This window comes from Bactrocera oleae, chromosome 3, assembly GCF_042242935.1.
Source record: "Bactrocera oleae isolate idBacOlea1 chromosome 3, idBacOlea1, whole genome shotgun sequence".
Classification (NCBI taxonomy): Eukaryota; Metazoa; Arthropoda; class Insecta; order Diptera; family Tephritidae; genus Bactrocera; species Bactrocera oleae.
This window is the reverse complement of record NC_091537.1, coordinates 38,574,244-38,592,277: the sequence shown is the minus strand read 5'-3', so window position 1 is coordinate 38,592,277 and position 18,034 is coordinate 38,574,244. Positions and strand designations below refer to the sequence as shown.

General features: G+C 39.2%; 1 pseudogene; it reads right to left on the bottom strand.

Annotated features, from left to right (window-relative positions):
* Positions 1 to 10,867: 10,867 nt before the first annotated feature.
* LOC138856268 (uncharacterized) lies at positions 10,868 to 12,250 on the bottom strand (annotated as a pseudogene).
* Positions 12,251 to 18,034: the final 5,784 nt, after the last annotated feature.

Below are 18,034 nucleotides of genomic sequence, written 5' to 3'. Positions count from 1 at the left end.
AGCTTTTTCATTTCATTCGAAATAATAGCGATCCTGCGCGCAACTCTAAGAAGAATCCGGACATTTGGGGAATTCTTCGCTCATCTTCGGACCCGTTTATCAATAATAATTGTAGCATTAATATCTTGTTGTGTTATAAAATAAAGTCTCCTTTTATTTCGTATCCGAAATCAACCGCATTTTCACTTACATACATATGTATAATATTTAACGCGAGTGTAAGTGAATTATCAACAATTTAAATTCAGTGGTGAGTTTTTCCACTAAATTGGGCATCCATTTAGTCAATGGCACACTTCAAACGCATTTTTCACGCCAAGTCTTTCCCCGATGCTATCATTGTTGCTTGATTTGTATAGTGGAAAGTGGTGTTATATGGAAAATAGGCGTGGTTGGAATCCGATACGCCAATGTTCGCGCTATAACATAGAAATATGAGAAGAATGTTATGTACCAAATTTGGTTGAAATCGGTTAAGCAGACCACTGTTTTATTGTGAACGCGGTTCCTATTAAGACATCTCATACCATCCTAGGGATAAAATTTAATGTCTCTTGCGTATTTAGTGCTTGATTTATCGCGCTTTTAGTAGTTTTTAACAGAACCGTTACATGGGGAGTGGGCGGGGTTGTCACCAGATTTCACACCTTTGATAGAGGTGCTAAAAACATTTATTCACAGTGAATTTTGCTATTAGGGGCGGGACCACACCCACTTTTTAAAAAGATTTAAACTGCAGATGCATCTCCGTAATGGGATCCTGTATACCAAATAACAGTCTTGTATATTATGATAATATATTTGTTTTTGATTAATTGCGTTTTGTGGGCGTGGCACTGGTCCGATTACGCCCATCTGCAATTATCTCAAGTTACAGCTTGCATGGACGGACGGACAGATAGTCACCCGGATTTCAACTCGTCCCTTTATCCTGATCATTTATATATATACTTGTATAACCCTCTACCTAACTCGCTTAGTTACCGTTAACCGTTAAGGCTATTATAGTCTGTAGCAACAGGTTGCGAGAGTATAAAAATGTTAAGAAAGAATTAAACATCCATTATTTAATGAAATCGTGATTATATTAAAATCAAATTTGATATCCTCTTGACCTATATTAAAGGCAATTAACTTAGTCTCAGATTTATTGCTAGATTTTAATTCGCGTTAGTGGAAATTATATTGAAAAAAAATAAGGAAGTTTTAAGTTCGGGTGTAACCGATCATTTTATACTCTTGCAACTTGCAAGGATCAAAGCACGGGAAATTACTTCAGGTGTTGGCAAAATTTATATTAAAGGAAGTATTGTGTGATTGATATATTTATTTTATTAAATGAATTTAAATTATATTATATATCTTACACATTGACCGATATTTTCGGTTAATAACCAGACCACTCTACTCTGAAAAAACTGGCGCACCTTAATAATGCTTACCACATACAGACAACGGAACTGAACGAGAAGGTTCGACTGCGAACATTTGTAAAATTTCGATCGAAGATTTCACCTCAGACGCAGGGGAAACAAATAACATTTCCCGCTTTTATAACAGCGGTGAATCTGTACACATACTTGTACCAGAGAATGTTAATAAATAGAGAAGGCGCAAATGTTAGCTGTGCTAAAATGTAAACTATGGAACATCTAGGGAACATCGAAAATGCGCAAATTCGAAAGTTCAATTACACCACGTCAAAAAGGTACCTTCCCCTCATGATAATCGAACTCAACAAACTTCACCACTCTAAGCAGGAACCAAGCAAATTGTCACCACCTTATAGAGGAACGGCTAATATATAATATGTATGCGCAGATGTTCTTTGGCATGCGTGTTTAGGAACATTAGAAAAAAAAAGAAATAATAAATTTTTTAGAACATTTATATAATGAGGAAATAATGAAAATTAAATTAAAATAAATTTAATAAAAAAGGTTTATAAAAATTAAAAAAGGAATAAAACTACATCTGTGCTAGGATGTGAACTCAGGCAAATATTTGATGTGAATTTGCAAAAACGAGCTGTGCTATACAAGCAGCACCACAGACAACAATAAAGAAATAATGTCTAATCGTGAACTGAAATAGCTATTGTCGTTTTCTAATATCAAATGATCAATTTGTATGTGAATATTCTTAAAATTGTCTTTCCTCCATTCGCATGTGCAAATATATTTGCATATATAAGGTGCGTTCCAAAGTAAAGAGGACTTTAAAAAAAATGGTTTTATCGACAAAATCAACAAATTTTATTCAAAATAGTCTCATTCTACTTTAATACAGCTTTTTGAACGGTCCAAAAGCATGTCGAACGAGTGTTTTAGCTCGTTGCCCGGTATGGCCGCCCGTATGCCAGTGCAAGCCTTTTGAATGACCTCCACCTCTGCATAACGCTTTCCTTTCATCGGCAAATGCATTTTACGAAAAGGTAGAAGTCGCACGGTGCCATATTAGGTGAATACGGGGAGTGGTTGATTGTTAAAATTTGATTTTTTGTCAAATAATCGGCCACAAGCGTCGATCGATGAGACGGCGCATTATCGTGCAACAAACGCCAACTTGCATCTTCGCGATATTTGGGCCGAACACGTCGAATACGGTGCACCAAACGCTTCAAAACTCCAAGGTAGAATACCGCATTAACGTTTTGGCCGGGTGGAACAAATTCTTTGTGGACAATACCCTTGGAATCATAAAAACAATTCAGCATTGTCTTCACTTTTGACTTTTCCAGGCGCGATTTTTTGGGTTTCGGCTCATTTCTCATTTATGTCCTTACGACCACTTTGAAAACGTTGAAACCACTCGTGCACTCTGCTACGGGATAGGCAATCATCGCTATAAATTTGTTTCGTCAATTGAAACGTTTCGGTAAAAGTTTTACCAATTTTAAAACAAAATTTAATGTTGGCTCTTTGTTCGAAGCTCATTTTCGCACCGATGACAAAAACATACTGACAATTAAAACTTCCAATAGATGAAATGTCATGAAATTTCTACTGGAAGTCGATAAAGGATAGCGGACCTATCGCACTAGTCGACATAAAGATGGCGCCACTAGAGTTTACTTTGTTACTCTTTTACTGTTTAATCTAATAAGATTCAAGCTGGCTTGCGCTATATTTCATATTACAACGCCAACAAATTCATTCATCAGAAACGCGTATGCTACAAAACGAAGTGCGATCGTTTATAACTCTGCATTGCGTTCTTTTTGCTGTGCGCCTGATCAACCAAATTTGGTTTTCATATGGAATTTCTACCGCAAATGTGCGAAAATGAAGTTTAAATAAAATGAATGAAATTGAATTTGAAATGTCTTCAGTAAAATTGAAGAATCAGCAAAATTTCAATTTTACAATTTGTATCACTTTTACAATTTTTCCACAAGCTGCTTCCTCACAACATTTGCTAAAAATCAGAAATTGAAGAATTTGTCTGATGTTTCCTTTAAAAAGGAGAATTGACAACATGGTCTATTAGCGATTTGAAATATTATTTTAATTTCATATTATGCATTATATATGGCATTAAATTATAAAATTGCCATTCATATTAAATATTTAACTACTTTTTTATATTTTAAACACACTGCATATAGTACTTTTATATGTTTACTTATTATCATTATATCATGGTTATTTGATTTAGCCCATTTTATCTCAATGCGACACACCAATCGGTAGTCGTAGTATTTCAAAAGAGCATAAGTCACCTTTCAATAGCAAACCACTGCAAAAAGAACAAACGAGACAACATAGCCGACATTGTGGTAAAATTGTCTATTCAAACAAATTTTGTCAACTCCGCCACGATGCGCAAAATTCGGCGTCAATATGTATGCGAGCTCGTATGTATGTATGTATGTTTGTCGGCAAAGTTGTCATTTGGGTTTTTTCAACGTTTTGTCAGAACTTAATTTTTGGCTCCGCCCCGTTTATGAACTCGCCGTTACTTCAATGGCGTGCCATCATGGCCAGAGGCGTTTCAACGGAGGACTTAAATCATATTATTTATTGCTAAATTTGTATATAAAAATACTGATATCTTGGGGCTTAGTAACGCAATATAAATGTATATGTAAAATTATAAATACACTTAAATTCATACTTCTGTAAATGTTTTTAAAATAAATTCGATTACTAAAAATATATCTGAAATAATTAAGTAGGAGTGCGCCCCTGGCCCTCCTTGCCTGCGATCGTTCAACTTTCTTCTCGCAAAAAGCAAAAAGTGTTGACAAAAGTCATTGTATGTGCGGGGCAAGAAGTACCAAGCATCGGCGTACGTGTACTTATGAAGTATGCGTGATTTTCACATTTGTATAAATAATAATAAATAAGGGAATATGCAATAAACCCAAACATATTTTCCTGAAATATTTTAATTATCTCATGAAGAAAAATATGCTATTTAAGTAATTGAATTCAGATCAGCTAAAAGGTCAAATAATAAATTAAATCAAAATAAGAACGAAGATTTATGATTTACGGGATTTGAACAGGAGCGTTTGTATTCGGAATGGATTAACTCCTTCACGCTTACGACTTGAACCACCGTAAAGCGAAATCGCGGCCGCGATTTTTTATTCTATGTTCGCACCGACACAAAATTCGTGTTTTCATAGACAAAAGAGGTTTTCACGCGAAAACTTGTGTTTTCATCCATACAAAGTCTGTCAAACGAAAACACAGTTTTCGCTGAAAACCCCTTGAAAACTTCGATCGATAATCGAATATATATAGAAGACATATTTTCCCAGCCCTAAATGTCAGTTGACAATATGTTTACATTCCATAATTGGCCTAAACGTACCCTACAAGAAACTGCTGATGGGTTCCCATTACACTCACATTTGGTATGTCAGTACTGTTAATTTACATTTCCATTTTTAAATTCAGAACTATCCACTGATTGCAGAAAGACGTACGCAGAGCTATTGAGAGGAGGAGATGACATCAAGTGAAAATTTATTTTTATATTTTCATATTTTATTATATTTTTTGTTACATATCTTTTTATACTCTCGCAACCTGTTGCTACAGAGTATAATAGTTTTGTTCACCTAACGGTTGTTTGTATCACATAAAACTAGTCGAGTTAGATATAGGGTTATATATATCTAAATGATCAGGATGAAGAGACGAGTTGAAATCCGGGTGACTGTCTGTCCGTCCGTCCGTCTGTCCGTCCGTGCAAGCTGTAACTTGAGTAAAAATTGAGATATCTTTATGAAACTTTATAGACATATTTCTTGGTACCGTGAGACGGTTGGTATTGCAGATGGGCGTAATCGGACCACTGCCACGCCACAAAACGCCATTAATCAAAAACAAATAAATTGCCATAACTAAGCTCCGCAATAAGATACAAGACTGTTATTTGGTACAAAGGATCACGTTAAGGAGGGGCATCTGCAGTTAAAACTTTTTTTTTTTAAGTGGGCGTGGTCTCGCCTCTAATCGGTTTTATGTGCATATCTCTTAAACCGCTAATGCTATAATAACAAAATTCACTGGAAGCAAATGTTTTTAGCACTTCTATTGACGGTGTGAAAATAGTTGAAATCGGGTGGCAACTCCGCCCATTCTCCATGTAACGGTACTGTTAAAAACTACTAAAATCGCGATAAATCAAGCACTAAACACGCCAGAGAAATTAAATTTTATCTCTGGGATGGTATAAAATGACTTTATAAGAACCGCGTTCAAAATTAGACAGTGGGCGTGGCACAGCCCACTGTTAGGTGAAAACCCATATATTATAGAGCGAAAATGGGCGAAATCGGACTACAACCATGCCTATTTCCCATATAACACCATTTTCAATTCCATCTGATTCTTTCACTTCCCACTATAAGCAACAATGATTATATCGGGGTAAAACTTTGCGTGAATAATACGTTTAAAGTATGCCACCTTGTGACCAAAAATTGTCTAAACCGAACCGAAACTGTTCAAGCCCCTAAGTACTAAATATGTGGACCCCAGTGCCTATAGTTGACTTTCTACCGAAAATATCAGTCAATCCACAAAGAAATCTCAAACGAGTGTACCATTTGACTTTGCGAGAGTATAAAATGTTCGGTTACATCCGAACTTAGTGATTCCTTACTTGTTATATTTAAGTATATTATTATAACTAATTTTGATTAAAAGTTTGAAATTTATTAAAGAAATAAAAATTATATTATCTTCTGCGCAAAAGAATTTTTCAAATCTGATAGCGTTTCAGTCATAACTGACAATTTTTAGCTATGATGGATTTATGGTCAATGACTCACAAAATACAAAACAAACAAACAAAAAAAAACAAGGCTCTTAAGAAAATAATAGAAACTTTGTTCTGTGCGCTAGCAAAATTTTTTCAGCTATGAGTGTCATATTACCCTTAAGATGACCGTCACTGTTCTTGTAGAATACATAACAAATGTAAACAAATAGATGTGTGAACTGTCAATGAAAACTCATCGAAAACACAAAATGTCGGTCAGACTGAATTTGGTTCCACAATCCACAAATTGTGTTTTCAAGAGGATTTCAATTCGGTGCGAACATAGTATTAGCCACTGTTTTATTGCTATCCTTTGCCTCTTAGATATTGTTCATGCACCGTGCAAAAATGGGTTGAAGAATTTATCTATTAATTACCCATTTTATTGTGAACTCTGGGACTTTAACCAATTATACTCTTATATAATTTGAAGGTTTATTTAAAATTACAAAAATTATGATTTTTGGTAATATGCAAATGTAAATGAGCATGAGCATAATTTATTTAAGAACATTCGTTGTGCCTATTTATAGCCTTTTCTCCGTTTCGAGCATTGCGTGGTATATTTCAAAAGAGTCGAAGTTGTATTTTTCGATGTCCCCTCTTGTAAAAATCTCCATTTAGTACTTTTTAACATTTGCGCCTTCTCTATTTATTAACATTCTCTGCTTGTAAGCTCTCTTAACATATTTTGAGTTATTAGTAATAATTTAAAACTACTTTAATATATTTCTTAAAATATTTCATGTACTTGACAGCATTATGGAGTCACAAAAGTAAAGAAGTGTGGTTTGCCATGTAAAGAAATATGAAAGAAAAATATTTGTAAGTTTGTCTACAAACAACATATGTATGTATATATGAACACTCATTACTTCATGTGAAATATCCGTTGACACGGTCAACCAATGATCGAAGCTCACGTTTTTTGCTTTAATGTTAAAGACTCAATGTGTCGAAGGGCTGACGCGACGCCAAAGCGTCACAACATTGTGTTGTTGGTAGAAATTCTGAGATGTGCCGAAAAACTAAACACACGCTCGCCGATTCTTATCGCTTCCCTTGCCGCTCTAACAGCTTTGCCTAAAAATCACTGTAAATATGTACATATGTTTAAATGTGAACATGCATACATATTGACGCAGATTTTTGCGAGTCACGGTAAAATATTTCATAATTGTAAAATATTTTAAAAGAACAAAACCTTTGTTGAAACATCAAAAAGTTGTTCAATTTATGATTTCTAGCTTTTGCCATCGTAGCGAAAAGACGCTTGTTGGCAAATGGGGAAGATGTGTAAGGCGTTCGCTTTTATGAATGAGTCGACTTAGCTTATTGTTGTTCTCTGAGTGATGTACACGCGCGGTGTTGCGGTGTGTTGTATTGTCATGTGTGGTGTCGTCTGGTGTGGTTTTTTTTTTTTTTTGTTTGGAGGGGGAATCTTCCAAGATATCGTCATTTTTGCGGACGACAGGCACGATTCGAGTTGTCCGCTAATGGTGCACCTCATTCGGGACCACGCCCATCCAGACTTGCGGAACAACGCGCCTACGTACTAAACCCTTAACTCCATCATCAGTGCTAGTAAACGGTCTCTCGATCATCCTTCTGCTTTCGCTCCGTTGCCACTCTTTCCTTCTAAGTTCTTGCAGAACTATCGCAGAAAACATCCTCACTCAATCCCACACCAGTTTCGACTTAATCATGTGACGCACAATGTTATCTGGCGTCACTCGCTCCTCTATTAGCTTCTCCACATTTGTTCTCTCATTTCCATACCTCGGGCAGGAGAAGAAAATGTGCAGCGCGTTTTCCCCGCTACTGTCACAGAAGGAACAATTAGTACTGCCATCATAGCCGTATTTGTGGAGGTATTCTCTGAAACAACCGTGCCCCGTCAAAAACTGCGTCAGGTAGAAATCCGTTTCTCCATGCTTCCTTTCTACCCATGCTTGCACGCTTCCAGTAAGCGTGTGGGTCCATCTTCCCTTCGTTGCTGTGTCCCATCGTTTCTGCCATTCATTGATGCTTATTTGTCTTTCGTCTTTCCGCTCTGCAACTGTTAGTCGCCTTCCTAAACTTTTGGATCTATCGTAAACTCTTTTTATTTCCATGGCCAATATGTCCGGTGGTATAATACCCGCTGCCTCGTGAGATACTGTGCGGAATGCGCAGATGACTCTAGTGGCACTGAGCCGAATTACGGATTTCGCCTTCTTGACATAGGATTTATTCCGCAGTGCTGGTCCCCATATGGGCGCTGCGTACATCAATATAGATTGGCTCACCTTGGCCAATAGCTCACGCCGATTCTGACTTGGCCTCCCTATGTTGGCCATAATCCTAACTAGTGCCGCCGCTACCCGAGCCGGTTTTTCACAGACTTTGTCAATGTGGGTCTTATAATTAAGTCTAGTGTCAATAAGTACCCCTAGGTACTTCAATGACTGCTTAGTCGTGATACTATAGCCGTCGATATTAAGGGTGATGCCTTCCAGCTTCTTCCTGCTTGTAATCAGTACTGCTTCAGTTTTTTGTCCCGCAAGCTGGAGGTTTGTTGCTGCGAGCCAATCTTTGATTTTTGTTGCCGTCTGATTACATAGGTTCTGGATTTGATCCAGTTCCTTTGCTACCACTGTAACCGCAATGTCATCCGCGTATCCTATGATCTGCACTTCCTTCGGTAGTGGCAGGCACAGCACACCGTCGTAGAGTACATTCCACAACAGTGGGCCAAGCACAGAACCCTGTGGTACTCCACCCGATACCGTATACTTTTTCGGTCCGTCATCGGTATCGTACAGCAACTGTCGATCTGACAGGTAGCTGGCTACAATTTTCACAAGGTAAGCCGGTGTTGCCTTACGTTCCAGGGCGCTTATTATATGAGGCCAATAAGCCGAGTTAAACGCATTTTGTACATCAAATGTTACCACTGCGCAGTACTCCTTTGTCCCATACATTCATCTATTTCCTTCGATTGCCTTGTTAGCGATATCAGTGACCTTTTTTATTGCGTCGATGGCAGACTTCCGCTTCCGAAATCCGTATTTATTTTCGGAGAGGCCCTGGTACTCTTTTTCTAAGTGCGATTCTAATCGTACACAGATAATTCGCTCTAGTATTTTGCCAAGCGTATCCAGCATGCAAAGAGTTCGATAAGAGTTGGGCTCGCCGGTTGTTTTATTAGGCTTATGTAATAAGACAAGTCGCTGCCTTTTCCAAATTTTCGGGAAAACACCTTTCCTGAAGCATTGTGTAAATAATTCTGTAAATAGCTTCGCATTATGATTGATGGCAATCTTTAAGACCTTGTTTGGGATGCCGTACAGGCCTGGCGCTTTAGCATTACCAAATCTCTGTGCCGCTTGAGCCACATCCACATCGTTGACTGTTGTGACATCCATTTCAACATGTCCCTCTGCTTGAGCCTGTAGGTTTTCTTGTGACTGTGACGGGAATAGGGTTTCCACGATAATTTTCAATAGCTTGGGGCAGGTCGGTGTTTGCCCTTTGCCGCCTTTGAATTTTGACATTACTATCTTGTAAGCATCGCCCCACGGATTTTCGTCGATTTTTCCACAAAGTTCTTTGAAGCAGCATGCTTTACTCTTTTTTATTGCTTTTTTAAGGGCATTGCGCTTCCTTTTGTAGCGTTCGCGTAGTTCCGTATGCTCCGTTGATCCCCGATTCCTTTGGCAGCTCCTCCTCGCTTTATGACATTCATTTCTTAGAGTATTGATTTCATTACTCCACCAGTATACGGGTTTTCTGTGTGGTCCGCTCTTCCTTCTGCACATAGAAGCGTCGCATGCTTTGCTAATGTGTCTTACCAGCATCTCCGCCTGTCGATCTGCGTCTTCCGCGCAACTCATGTTGCCGTCTAGCAATAGCTTAAATAGTTCTTCGTCTAAGGTTTCGACCTTCTACCCTTTCGTTTGTACCCGTTTTGCGGGCGTTCTCCTTCGATTTTGGGTGGTTGAGTGCCCGATTTCAAACATAATAGCTTGATGGTCACTGTGCGTGTAGAGGTCACACACCTGCCAGCTTGCTGTCCGCATCAGGGAACTGCTAACGAAAGTTATATCTATAATAGAGCCACGATCGTTTTTCTCGAAGGTGTTTTTGTTTCCGGTATTTAGCAACACCATGTCTAGCAGCGAGAACGCCTTTAGCAGCGCATCTCCACGTCTGTTTGTATAGATGCTACCCCACTCCATCGCCCATGCATTGAAATCGCCTGCGACCACGTTCCTTGTGGTAGTTAATGCTTCTCTCACCAATTCATCCAATATTCTTTCAAAATCATTTTGACATACGCTTGGTGGGATACAGCAACTGTAAAAGTTGATCCCACAGATTTTTGCTCGAGTGTAGAATGATTTCCTTAACAGCGGCTTGTCTTGGAAAGCTTTTCCTCCACATGCCCATAAGGCAGCTTTGTTCGTGCAATCGGAGATCCAGTTCCCGTCGCTTATGTTTTTGTACTGTTCACTGAGTAAGGCCACATCCACTTTCAGTTCGTATACCGTCTGTTTAAGGAGCTCCTGAGCAGCTTCGCAGTGGTTTAAGTTCAGTTGCATGACTCTCATTTTTTGTAATTTTTGCACGCTTCTTGGAACTGGGGGCATTTCTTACTACCTATTTGCTGGTCAGTGTTTTCCCTTCCCTTACTCTTACATACGCTACACGACGGTTTTTTGTTGCATGCCTTTGCAAAATGCCCGTTTTCTCCACACTTGACACAACACTGGCTTCTATCGTCGGGGTTATTGCATGCTTTCGCAAGGTGCCCGTATTCGAGACACCTGAAACACCTCCTTAGGTTCTCCTTCGGTCTTATTCTGCACACTACCCAGCCTATTTTGATTTTATGTGCGTCCAGGAGCGTCCTTGCCTCCCGCGCGGGTAGGCTTATGACCGCAGTTTGTGTTCCTCTGTACGCCGCCCTGATGCTCTTAATCGAGTTTGTGTCAAACTGCTTCATCTCTATTATCTGACTGCGTATGGCCTCGGCTATGTCCTCTTTGCTAGTGATTTCGTCCATGTCTCGAATTTCTACCAGTGTTTCATGGGTTAGTGCTTTTATCTGCGCGTTATTTCCCAGCACTTTCCCTATTTAAGTCTTGAAATCTCCCGTGGTCTTCATTTGAGCCTCCTTTAGTTCCAGCAAAATTTGTCCTTTGGCCGTCTTTCTAATTTTTGACACATTTTCTCCCAGTTTCTGCAGTGTGTCATTTGTCCTGACCGTCCTGAAAATCTCGCTGTAGGACATATCACCGGTTGTCTCAATGATTATGGCATCGGGACGAGGTGGCGGTTTGTGTGGCGTCTTTTTCAGTGGCTTGCGTTTGACTGTAATCCAACCATTTTGTTTGCTCACTTCTTCCGCTATGCCCTTGGCGGGGTCACTCTTTGCATCCTTATTCAAAGATGCTTCAGGCTTATTCAGCGCTTCCTTGTGAGACATTTTATTTCTCTTTGGAGGTGTCCTTCGCTTCGGCTGTATTTCGTCTCGGGGCCTCTTTGGTGTCGCCTGGGTAGTTGTTGGCATGGCGAGGACACTTGGTCTTGTCTCCTTGTTTTCACTGTGCTCCTCCTGAGCACTTGCGTGCAGTTTGTTTATGGAACGCTGTGGTGGACGCATAATTTCGATCAACTTCTTGATGGCATCTCCTAGTTCCGTCATATAGTCTCCACAAGATTGTACCGCTTTCGTCAGAGGTGTGGTATCGCACAATGCTGGTGGCGACGACCTAGCTCTCGCTGGTTTCTCAATGCCGAGGGTCTTGACTGGGGACCTGCCCAATTTTGGTGCGAGTTTAAAGGGGTCTGTTTCCACAATTGGTGTTTTCTGAGTTGTGGTTTTCTCTTGCCTCCTACTATCATTTCCTGTGCTGCTATTCGCAATGATACCGAATATATCGCTACTGCTATTTGAATTTGTTTTATTTCTCATGTTATTCTCCATTCTTTGCGTATTTTACCAGCGCATCGTGTTCAGGGGGGCGGGCCGAAATAGACAGGAACGGGTATACCCTCGGAGACACTGCCCTACCCCAGTTCCCTGAGGCCTGTCCTTCGCTTTACCAGTCCCGGGAAACTCGGACGGACCGGCGCTCGCCCGGGGCAACGCAGGCTACTATTCCCACGTCCAATGTACATTCCTTGACCAGAGCCCGAAGGGGCTGGTTACTGATACACACCGCGGCAGACACATCGGCAGAGCTAGCTCACATCATCCTCTCCATCCCGTCAGCAGAGAACTTGCTGGCGGCATTTCGAGGGACTCCCAGTGCGCCGCGCCGTGTACCGGTCTGTTCATATTGACAGCCGCACCTAACATGGTGAACAGACTCTGACCAGGAAGCCGCCCAATTGTGGGTCCGTCGCTCCTGGATTTTTATATTTCTCGTCATGCCCATGCATGATAAGAGGGACACATATTTCTATGAGGCGGTGTCTATTCGCCACAGTCACAGGAGCTTCAGCGGATCTGCTAGCTTTTTATACCGCATCCTCCACTCCTGCCGCACATCGTCGGGGATTGCTTATTCGTTTTAACTTATTTCGCAACTGACCTGCTACTACAGGCCGTTCGGCTAACCGCGACCTGCCGACCCCCCCGGTAGCTTAGAGCCCAGCTAAAGAGTCCAGAGCAAACCCAACCGGGTTCATCTGGTGTGAGTATGTGCAGAGAACGTAAATGAACGAAAAGGTGAAAATTAAATTTTGTATGATTCTCGATTGGACGGCTAACAGTGCTGAAAAGTTCCGATCAGGGAGTTCACCATTTTCTGTAGTATTTTCTGTTATTTAACAGAAATGAGAATTTCTAACAACGTTAACTGATAAAATACGTATCTACCAACATAAAGAGAAAAATTAAATACTTTAAACAGAAAATACAAATGTCAATCACATATGCGTGATTAGTTTTTGTCATATAAACGCTTTTTATGACGAAAAATTGATAATATATGGTTTTTTTGCACAATTGCGGCATGATAAATGCAAAAGATTATGAAAAAAATATATATTTTCCCTTTTTAATAATTTTCTAATTTCCATTGTTACAAAATTAGCAGTTTATGTGTGTACATATGTACATCAATATAGAGCTCATTCGCATTCTCTGGTATGTACACATGGAGTAATAGAATTTTTGATACTATCACTTATCAATAAATACATGTGCGCGCACTGCTCTATATAAAAGTATGTATGTACAAATATGCGTATGACATTGCAAAACAAGTAATGCATAGATAAATCTACATATATATATATAGGTATATATGCATACAAATGTAAGTATAGAAAAAATACAAACATTGTTGCACAAAAATAACAATTCTCTCAAATAGTATTAGCAGCGCAGATATCAATAAGACAGCCAAATTGACAAATCCTAAATTTGTAGTAAACGCTGGCGCACATGCAACAAGCTAAGTCGATTAATTCATAAAAGCAAACGCCTTACACATCTCCCCGAGCATGCGTTTGCCTACAAGCGTCTTTTCGCGACGATGGCAAAAGCTAGAAATCATAAATTGAACAACTTTTTGATGTTATCTCTAAAAGGAAAAAGTCACAACCCTGCAAGCGCACAAAGCACAGAAAAAAGTGACAAAAGTGGCAACAAAGCTTTTTTCCATTTAAACTATTTTACAATTCTAAAAATATGTATGCATGTTCATATTTAAACATATGTACATATTTACAATGAATTGTGTGCAAAGCTGTTAGAGCGGCAAGGGAAGCGATAACAATCGACGAGCGTTCGTTACATCTCAGAATTTCTACCAACAACACAATGTTGTGACGCTTTGGACGCCTTCGACACATTGACTCTTTAACATGAAAGCAAAAACCGTGAGCTTCGGTCATCGGTCGTGCCAACTAAGATTTCGTATGAAGTAATAAGTGTACATATATACATACATATGTTGTTTGTAGACAAATTTACAAATATTTATACCCTGAACAGGGTCGAGACCCTATAAAATACATACATAAATCATCAGTATGATGAGCTGAGTTGATTTAGCCATGTCCGTCTGTTCGTCAGTCTGTCTGTCCGTCTGTCTGTATATATACAAACTAGTCCTTCAGTTTTTAAGCTATCGATCTAAAACTTTGCACCTGTCCTTTTCTCACTAAGAAGCTGCTCATTTGTCGGAACGGCCGATATCGGACCACTATAGCATATAGCTGCCATATAAACTGAACAATCGGAATTAAGTACTTGTATGGGAAACATTTTTATTTGACGAGGTGTCTTCACGAAATTTGGCACGAGTTATTTTCTAAGGCAAGACTGTAATCTACGAAGAAATTGTATATCCCATAAAATAAATAAATCCGTAATTTTTCAAGATATATTCTTATTTATTAATAATAATAGAGAACTAACTATGTAAACATAATTATCTCGTTTTAAAACCTTAATTAACTGTTGGATAGGTACAAAACAAAACATAGGTAGAAAGTAGGTAGGAAATAAACATAGTTCCAAGATCAGGTAGAAAGTATAACCTAGGTAAAGAAGAGGTTTTGCACCTTTTGTAATTAAAGCATTAAAATTCCTATGAAAGTTGCTTGATGACACCAAAAAGGGCAAAAGAGTTTACAGACGCGAAGTCGGGCTCTAAGATATTCAATAAATAGGGCACAACACATCGGATCACTTCAGTTTACGCGAGCAGCTTAAACTTTCAACAACGCAAACAACTTTCAAAATCAACGAAAAAAATCCTTTTTGAAATAATACACATTCTTTTAATTATATTATTATTACTTAATTTATTAATATTTTTTATTTGTATAATATTTTTTTAATAATTTTTGAAAATGCCAAGAGTATCTAAGAGGAGAGTATGCCAAGAGGATCACAGGAACAAAGGCGTCGCAATGCTCTGAATCGAAGCCGACGAAAATATAGTGAAAATATGGAAAATAATAGACAAAGGAACGCTAACTATATTGCAGAATTACACAGCTCAAATTTGGAGTACCGCAATGAGGAGAGAACTCGTGATAGTTTTGCATATTCCATTCTGATCAGTCATTCAAATAGACGTTTGATTTCGGAATATAGAGCAGGTACGCAACACCGTGGAACACTCAAACAGACGAATGAATCCTGAATATAGGACAGCGGAGCAGGAGCGTGACACAGTAGGACATTCGAACAGGCGCTTGAATCCGGAATATAGAGCTGATGAGTAGGTACGCAACACCGCGGAACACTCAAATCCAATAAGAAGACGTCGTGAGCAAATTTTTCACTCTTCTCAGAGAAGAGTGACCCGCCAGCAAATCAGGCAACAACTTGAAAACGTGCAGGAATCAACGTTGGAAAGAGTACAATTGCATAGATAGCGAAGGGCAAATCAGGAGGAGCTGCCAATATCTTTGATGTGTACGCATTGTTGATAAAGAAAGGACCCACAGAAAGATGCGTTTGTTGCGGTGGCACTTGGTTCCCTCACCAAGTGAAAAAACTAGAAAAGAGTCAGACTTCAACAAAATTTACGCGCTCAGAAGATGATAGAAAAGAAAAGAAACCTGTCATCAAAATTTCCGTCTTCGAACCAAAAGTACAACTTTTGTAACACATGCTATAGGATTGTTAGGAAAGGCAAGATACCAAATACCTGTCTCTCGGAAGGATTGGAGTTTCCGGATATTCCGGAATGCCTTCAGGATTCAACGTGTCTGAAAGAAAGACTGATATCACCAAGGATCCCATTTATGCGCATGATCTCCTTAGGATATGAACGACAATGGGCTATTCGTGGAGCAGTGGTGAATATTCCAATTTCTGTTGTAGAGACAGTTACCATGCTGCCACGAAGATTTGACAACCGTAATATTATTCAAGAGCACTTGAAACGTTGATTGGAATATAAGCAAAATTTTATGACGGAGACAGTGCGACCAGCAAAGATTTTGGAGGCACTAAACTATCTGCTGGTTACAGAGCTCTACGTCAAGCATAATATACAAATATCAAGGATTGGCTAGCAAATGTTGGAAACGAGGAAACTGAGCCATTTATTGCGTTGAAAATAGATCCATTAAACGGATTGCAATGATACAAGGACAAGGAATATGCCAAAGGGACGTTACAACCGACGACGATGCTCAGGAATTGTCGTATCCAACGATTTACTGCAGAAAGAGGAGGGCATCCACAACAGTAAAATTGCACGTTTTGAAATTCGACGCTATGATCGGCGTTGTGTGCGCGTGAACGTGCTACTGTATTTTTATAAGTTCTACGAGTTAAAGTTACAATGTCTGCTGCAGAAACAAAATGTTGGTCATATTGAAGAAACTGGTAGATAAAGTAGATATTTCGGAAGGGAAGCTACTGCTCTATCAAACTCTGAAAAGGCGAGGCTGATAAGGACAGATCCCGTTACATGTTCCAGGTATTTCGACAATCGATTCTGCCAAATGCTAAAATTATTACAAAACGGTCTGTTTGGAGAACATGTAGTAGTCTGTTACTATTACAGAATTGAATTCCAGCATAGGGGATCACCACATTGTCATGGCATGTACTGACTAAGTGACGCACCACAATTGGAAAGTAATGGAATCATCAACACAAATGAAGTTGAAACATTCATCGACCGACACATCACAACCGATGGGGGTGATTTAGATTTACTGGAATTCATTCAGTATCAAAAACACAGACATGGTCGAGCTTGCCTAAGAGACCTTCATGGAAAGCAAGTGTGCCGATTCAACATCCCATATCCGCCGATCCCACAGTCAGAAATACTTTTCCCCTTAGAGAACGAGGAAGGTATTGAGCAACACAAAGTTCAATTTTAAAAAATACAGGAACTATTAACTCTAACGGATCTCCCAGAGGAAGAAATAACACGGTTGAACTGCTTCAAAAATTTTTTGACGGATGAGCGAATCAACACTGATTATGAAGGATACAAGCTTGCTCTCCGCTCATCTGTAAAAAAGCCACACATTTTCCTAAAGAGAAAATTTTCAGACCCACTTCTAAATGCCTATAATAAAAATATCCTTAATTTGCATAGAGCAAATATGGATATTTAATTCATTCTGGACGCATACGCTTGCTGCAGCTATATCATTATTTCTCCATTAAAAGAAAATTGCAGCACATCGGAAACAAATTTGAAAACGGATCGGAAATATCGGCTCAAGAAGCAGCTTATAATATTTTGGGACTGCATCTATCAAAAGCCAGTAATGGTGAAATATTTATAAATACATCACATCCAAACAACCGAGTAAGGATGATAAGGCCCAGACATGAATTAAATGCTTTACAGGAGGACCCTACGGATATATATGTACCGAGTGTGCTGGAGCACTACTCTTAAAGGCCCGATCAATTTAAAGGACTATGCTTAGCAGATTTTGCAGCATGGTTCAGATTTTGCAAAGCAAACAGAAATGTTTTGGATAATAACGAAGACTATAACGAAGTAGAAAACGAGGATGACACGATAGCTGCAGTTCCAATGGCATTAAAGGATGGATCAGAATTTTTAAGGAAAAGGAAGCAAGCCCTTATTCTTCTCTGGAAACGTTTTAGCGTTGAAAGTTCAAGAGCCGATTTCTTCAGAGAAACCGCCATGATGTTTCACCCATGGAGAAATGAGAAAACCGACCTATTGAATAATGACGTCGAGAGTGTTTGCAATACTCACAAGGAGCAAATTGAGCAGAATAAGCTTAAATATTACAAATTTGT